The sequence below is a fragment of the Gossypium arboreum genome, chromosome 4 (genome assembly GCF_025698485.1).
Source record: "Gossypium arboreum isolate Shixiya-1 chromosome 4, ASM2569848v2, whole genome shotgun sequence".
Lineage (NCBI taxonomy): Eukaryota > Viridiplantae > Streptophyta > Magnoliopsida > Malvales > Malvaceae > Gossypium > Gossypium arboreum.
Window position 1 is genome coordinate 54,506,031 of NC_069073.1, and position 8,088 is coordinate 54,514,118.

Sequence of the window (8,088 nt, forward strand, 5' to 3'; positions counted from 1 at the left end):
ACTCAAAGGTATGTGATTCAAATTTATAAGTCGCTGGAAAATTTTCGTTAATGCACTTGTGAAATTCGAGAAGGTATGTTTTGTGTGTGCTTTGCACACTATGAGTAAGTCGTTGAATATTCGCCCAATGATAAACGAGCTATCGGCCTTAACTAAGTCGTTGTTTGTGTATGAAAATAAGAGTTGGGATTGTGAAGTAAGCATGTCTTTGAGAAATTGTGCATATGAATTATTGTTTAGCTACTTGAATGCTATGCTTTGGTTGTGTGTATATTATGGCTCAAACTTACTAAGCATAAATTGCTTACTCCGCTTTGTTTGTTTCTCTCATTATAGATTTTGCTCGTTAGCGATCGGATTCGGGATCATAGAAGTTGAAGTCAACCACACTATCAAAGCCCTTTTTGGTACTCCTTTAGTTGAGTTCGGATATGGCATGTATAGGACCACCCTCGGTTGTTTTTAAGTACTTGTGATGTATATGTGTACGGCCATGTGAAAATGGTTCGTAAAAGTGGAGTATGGAATTTGACCATATGTGGTTTGTAATTATATTTGGTTTCATGATGTGATTATGGTTTGGAATGAGAGAGTTGGTCACATGATCAGCCATTGGAATGGCTAAATATGATCACATGTGGACCTAAGTATGACTAGACTATAGTTGGTCCATGGGAACTACAATATAGGTAAAGCCTACCTTAAAAAGAGAGGCTGCCACCGCAATGACGTGGATGTGAAAAATCACCAAAATTTGTAGGAATGGTGTTAAATAGTGAATAAATTATGTGATCGAACCTTGACAAGTCTATTTTCATATGAAAGTAACGAAACGATCATATGATCAGATACCGAGAGATATTAAAGTTCTCGTGAGACAGGCGGAACGGTTTCGGGTCCCCGTCGTGGCTTTGAAAATTTGCCATAAATTATCCGAATGAATTAGAAGTCGTGCCTTATATGTGCGATTCCTTCAGATTGAAACCTCAGACAATGAGATATTCAAGTTGTAACACGCGAAGGTCGCAGTAGTCGACCCACGTAACATAGGCGACTTTAACTAATAAACTGTACCAATTGGCCCGACCAAAATTCTACAAATAAATCCATGAATGGATATATGAGTCTACATTCGTGTAAAATTTACGAATCGGTTTCCGAGTTGTGAAACTCGAGATATGCTTTTAAGGCGCAATGACGCAGCTTTTCCAACTTGCACGGAATGTCAAATTGGTCGGTGCCATAAGTGGTTTTGGCTTGTTAACCTCGTGTCCGACAATCAGAACGGTCTCGAGTTCGGTGTTACAATTTTATTGGTATCGAGCTACGGTTTAGTCGATTCTAGGACTACCGTGATATGTTTGTGGTCTAGCTATACATGCCATTAAGTGATGAATTGATAGTGTGGTGATTTCGACCATTTGACTTTGTGTTTGTGTATAGCAATGGATCCCGATCCCAACCGAGCAATAGCTGATGATGTGGAGAGTGTGGCGCTGCTCCCGACAAGGGACAAGCCAGGCGGACTCTCAACCTATTGCTAGTAATCCGAATGATGAGGCTAAGCAAGCCTTTTATAGTGTGATGAATGATTGGTTTAACCAATACATTCGAACTAACATGGCTGTTCCACAACCTCCATTCCCGACTAATGCAACCTCAGACCTACAATACCTCCGTGAATCGACCAAGTAAGGTCAAGTAAGCCCCAGTCTATGTGATTCAAAACATGGGGCCACCGAATTTAAAGCTACGGATGATGACGATGCCGAGCAAGCTGAATTTTGGATGGAGAACACTATCCGAGTGCTCGATGAGCTATCTTGCACACCCGATGAATGCTTAAAGTGTACTATCTCCTTGCTACGTGATTCCGCCTACTATTGGTGGAGTACTCGACTTCACAGTGCCTAGAGAGCAAGTAACTTGGGAGTTCTTTCTAACCGAGTTCAAAGAAGTATATCGACCGAGATTTATGGACCAAAACGAAAGGAATTCCTTGATCTTAAGCAAGGTTCCATGTCGATTACCGACTACGAACAAAAATTTGCGAGGCTTAGCCAGACGCTGCTGAAAGTGCATTTCTTCGTGTCGTGATGTAAACGCTCAAGATGGACCGAACGATGATATAAAGTCAGTATGTTGGCATTTTGGAAATCCGAGAGTTTGTGGCTCTTGTCGAGCGAGCGGCAAAGCCGAGGAGCTCAAGATGGAGAAAAGAAAAGTGAAGTGGGAGCAAGGGAGTTTCAGAAGAGGTCTTGGGAAGCCCTTCCCACAGTCATCAAAGAAATTTAAAGATGGCTTAGGCCGGTCTAGAGACATTTCGGCTTTTCTAGACGAGACCGCGATCGACCCCTATGGGCACGCGAGTCACTTGATCGCCGATGTTGGCAATGATCGTCGAGATGAACGGAGTGCCAATATTGTGGCAAATGGCATTCGGGAGTTGTAGATTCCGTGACCGCTCCTGTTACAAGTGCGGATCGGTCGATCATTTCATTAAGGATTGCCCGAGCTTATCTGGACAAAACGTAAATCGGTGGGAACCCGGTGCTACCACAACTCGAGGTAGGCCGTCTAGAAACACGGGCAATGCTAGTGGCGGTCGAGAGGATCTAGAGATGCCACCATCGATCTCGAGGCTCGTGCTCTGCTAGGACTTATGCCATACGCCAGACGCGAGGATGCCGCCTCACCGGATGTTATTACCAGATCCTCACTCTTTTCGATACTAATGTGATTGCTTTGATTGACCCCGGTTCTACTCATTCTTATATATGCGAAACCTTAGCATCCAAAGAAGACTTTGCCCATTGAGTCTCATCGAGTTTGTAATACGGGTGTCAAACCCCTTGGGTCATTACGTGCTCGTCAACAAAGTGTGTAAGAAAAGTCCCCTAGTATTTTGAGGTTCTTGTTTTCCGGCGGACTTGATGCTTTTGCCATTCGACGAATTCAACGTTATTCTTGGTTTGGATTGGTTGACCATGCACGATGCGGTTGTAAATTGCAAAAGCAAGACTATTGATCTGAGGTGCACGAATAACGAGTTAATTCGGGTTGAGTCTACGGACTTAAAGGGATTGCCAGCTGTAATATCAGCAATGTTGGCTCAAAAATACGTAAGAAAGGGGTGTGAAGCATACCTTGCGTATGTTCTAGATGACAAGGAGTTAGAAAAGAAACCCGAATCTGTGCCAGTGGTTTGTGAATACCCGGATGTTTTCCCTGAAGAATTGCCGGGTTTACCACCTGTTCGGGAAATAGAGTTTGGCATCGAATTGGTACCGGTACCATTCCAATTTCGATAGCTCCGTGTCGTATGGCACCAATGTAATTAAAGGAGTTGAAAGCTCGCCACAAGAATTGGTGGATAGAGGTGTTGCTCACCCGAGTTTTTCACCTTGGGGTGCGCCAGTGTTGTTTGTGAAAAAGAAGGATGGAACCATGAGGTTGTACATCGACTATCGTCAGCTTAATAAAGCGACGATAAAGAACAAATACCCGTTACCGCGTATCGATGACTTGTTTGATCAACTGAAGGGAGCCTCAGTGTTCTTGAAAATAGATTTGAGATCGGGCTATTATCAATTGCGAATTCGAGATTCGGATGTACCCAAGACTGCCTTCAGAATGAGATATGGTCACTACGAGTTCCTAGTGATGCCATTCGGGCTTACTAATGCCCCTGCGGTATTTATGGATTTAATGAATCGGATCTTCAGACCATACTTGGATCGGTTTGTAGTCGTGTTCATTGATGACATCTTGGTCTATTCAAGAAATAAGACCGAACATGCTGAACACCTGAGGTTAGTGCTGCAAATTCTACGGGATAAGCAATTATATGCTAAGTTCAGCAAGTGTGAGTTCTGGTTAAGAGAGGTTAGCTTCTTGGGGCATGTGATATCTGCATCGGATATTCGAGTCGACCCGAACAAAATTTCAGCCATACTTAATTAGAAGCCTCCGAGAAATATTACTGAGGTTCGGAGCTTTTTGGGGCTTGCCGGTTATTACCGACGATTTGTATAAGGTTTCTCAACGATAGCCACGCCGATGACGAAGCTACTCCAAAAGGATGTTAAGTTCGAATGGACGGAGAAATGTCAGAAAAGTTTCGATCAATTGAAGACTTATTTGACTAAAGCCCCAATTCTAGTGCAACCCGAATCTGGCAAAGAGTTTGTCATCTATAGTGACGCCTCCCTACTTGGGTTAGGTTGCGTATTGATACAAGAAGGTCGAGTTGTGACCTATGCGTCGAGGCAATTAAAGCCACATGAGAAAAATTATCCGACCCATGGTCTCGAATTGGCTGCCATCGTATTCGCCTTAAAGATATGGCGACATTACTTATTTGGTGAGAAGTGCCATGTGTATTCGGATCATAAAAGTCTCAAATATTTGATGACTCAAAGAGACTTAAATCTGCGACAAAGACGTTGGCTCGAAATGTTAAAGGATTATGAGTGGTCATTGACTATCACCGGGAGAGGCGAATGTGGTTGAGGATGCCTTAAGTCGTAAATCATTATTCGCTTACGAGCGATGAATGTGCACTTGTCCGCTCGATCCGACAATGTGTCAAGAGTGAATTGAAAGCCAAACCATTATTGATACATCAAATTCGTGAAGCTCGTAAAGTCGACGACGAGTTGGCTCGCAAAATGGGTGAGTGTGTTCCAACAAGGACTCGGAGTTTCAAATCGATGATGACGATTGTTTGAGGTTCAGAGTCGTCTGTGTTCCAAAGAATTGAACTTATTTCGATAATCTTGAATGAAGCCCATTGTAGCCGAATGGCGAACCACCCGGAGTACGAAGATGTACAACGATTTGAAACGCCGCTTTGGTGGCATGGTATGAAACGAGACATCTCCGACTTTGTTTCGAGATGTTTAATATGTCAACAAGTGAAAGCGGAACATCAAGTGCCTTCGTGATTACTTCACCGATCACGATACCCGAGTGGAAGTGGGATACAAGGTCTATTGTGACCGCCATTGTCGCAAGTAAGAAGGATGCGATTTGGGTCGTTGTAGATAGATTGACTAAGTCGGCTCACTTTGTCCCCGACGTACGGGTTTTCAATGGACAAACTAGCCGAACTGACGCTTTCTCGATTGTGAGATTACACGGGTGCCTACTTCCGTCGTGTCGGATAGAGATCCGAGATTTACCTCGCGATTTTGGAAGAAGTTGCAAGAAGCTTTGGGTACCAAGTTGCATTTCAAGACCGCCTTTCACCCCAAACCGATGGTCAATCCGAGCGGATAATTCGGATACTTGAGGATATGTTAAGATGTTGCATCCTCGAGTTCGATGGTTCATGGGAACAGTGTTTGCCTTTGATTGAATTCGCTACAACAATAGTTTTCAATCAAGTATTAAGATGGCACCCTACGAGGCTTTGTACGGTCGTAAATGCCGTACACCATTGTTTTGGACTGAGCTCGGTGAAAGCAAAATTTTCGGGGTGGATTTGATTAGAGATGCTGAACAGAAAGTGAAAGTAATCCGTGAAAGTCTGAAGATAGCCTCCGATCGTCAGAAGTCGTACGCAGGTCTGAAGCGTAAAGACATCAAGCATCAGGGGGGAGATAAAGTGTTTCTCAAGGTTTCGTCTTGGAAAAAGATACTCAGATTCGGCCGTAAGGGCAAGTTGAGCCCGAGGTTCATTGGGCCATATGAGATATCCGAGCGAGTCGGTTAGTTGCGTCTCGTTTGATATTGCCCCCTGAACTCGAAAAGATTTACGATGTCTTTCATGTTTCGATGCTTCGACGCTATAGATCTGATCCATCGCACGTGGTTAGTCCATCAGAGGTTGAAATTCAAGCCAATATGAGTTATGAGAAAGAACCGGTTCGTATCCTATCACGTGAAGTGAAAGAGTTGCGAAACAAGCGAGTTTCGCTAGTGAAAGTGTTATGGCTCAAACACGGGATAGAAGAAGCTACTTGGGAAACCGAGAACTCTATGAAAGGGCGATACCCAACCCTATTTACCGGTAAGATTGTCGGGGACGAAAATTTCTTAATTGGGGGAGAGTTGTGACAGCCCAAAATTGACCCTAGTCGGAATGTGGTTTCGGGACCACAAAACCGAGGCGTAAAAATAATTTAAAATTTATTTTGATGCCTATAATATGTGTGTATTCATGTGTGACATTTTTGATGGTTCGATTTAGTGTTATAAAGGTGAATTTCAATAGAAAGGACCTAGTAGTAAACTTTGAAAGTATGATGGGGAAATGTATGATGACTAGTTGAAAATGCATGCAAAATTAAGGGATTTGCATGTCAAATTCCCCAAAGATGGCATAGTGGCCAGCCATGACATGGTTTATGGGCAAAGAAAACATGTTGAAACATGTTTTGTTAATGCATGATGTATTAAATGATAAAAAAATTAATGATGTTGGATGAGAAATAAAAAAATGTGTGTGAGTGTGGCATTTCGCCCCCCCCATTGCCGTGCAAGTGAAAGAAGAACAAGAAAAAAATTGTTCATCCTTGTTCTTTCCTTTTGGCCGAAAATACTAAGGGAGGAGATAGGAGTTTTGCTTCATGCTTGGTTTGGAAGAGAACAAGAAGGAGATTTGGCTATACTTGTATCAAGATTAAGGTATGTTTGAGGTTGTGTCATGAAGTTCATGCTTGTTTTGGTTGCTAACTTGATGTGCATGTTAGCCATGGTTCAAATCCTTGTTATGCCATGAAAATGGTATTTGGCCAAGGTTGATATTGTGTTAAAGCCATTGCATGCTAAATGTGAAGCTTGTTGATGATGCATGTAATGATGGATTGACTACTCTTGAAATTTCTTTTAGTATTCTTGAGTAGGGCATTGAAATCTTTGTTTAACCATGACCGAAGTTGAAAGGGTATGGTTGTGATGTATTCGCCATGGTGCATTCATGAGCATGATTTATGCTTGTTACTTGAATGGTAAAAAATTTGTGTTTTAGATGGTTATGAACACCTTGAGATTCGCCATGCACCTATATGTGTATATGTTTGCACATGATGTTTTGGTTATGAAGTAAGTGATAAATATGTTTGCTTAAAGAAGAAAATGTTGAAGAATGGTTGTGAAATTGCAAGTACATTCGGCCTAGTACACATATGATGTGAAAATCTTGGAATTTATTGTTGATTTGGTGCAAGTATGACTAAGTATAATCGGCCATATGAGTGCTTGATGCTATATTATAAGTATTGAGCTACAATATGTAAAGAATTAGCTAGTAAAATGTGTGCCATTCATGTGTGGTGTTAAACATGTAATTGGCCTCAACATCAACATGCATAATCGGCCATGAATGAGTGCCTAAGAGGTTGTGTTGTTCGCCATGAGTAAGCATGTTGAAGGCTTTGTGTGTTAAGTCGATTCATGAATTCGTACTTATGTGACTTTAATGTCTAGTGAATATATGTGGGCTAAGTGCCTTGAGTTCTTCTTTTCGATACTCAAATGATTGAATCAAATTATTTGTTAAATTAAGCTCAAGAGCAAAGGGGGACCAAATCCGATAAAGGGAAGGAAAAAGTAGTCGAATAGCCATTGGAATCGTTCGACAACATTCGAGGTAAGTTTTCGAGTATCGAAACTTAGATTTTGATTCGATTGAATGAAGTAATAAGCAATCGAAATTCGCCTTGTATATGGCCATTGAGCCGAAATGATATTTTTGTTAAGTGAATTGGGCATAAAAGTTTTGTTGTGAAAATGAAACAAAGATGTGCATGAATGTTTGAGTGATATCCGGCTAAGCCCAAGGCAATTGTGCGACCAGATATCCGGGCTAAGCCCAAGGCAATTGTGCGAGCTATGATATCCGGCTAAGCCCAAGGCAATTGTGCGAAGTTGTGATATCCGGTTAAGTCCCAAGGCATTTGTGCGGGTTACCATAACCGGCTATGTCCCGAAGGTGTTTTGAACGCGTAGCTATATCCGGATAAACTCCAAGGTATGTGATTCAAATTTATAAGCTGCTGGAAAATTTTCAGTTAATGCACTTGTGAAATTCCCAACAAGGTATGTTTTGTGTGTGCTTTGCACACTATGAGTAAGTCGTTGAAT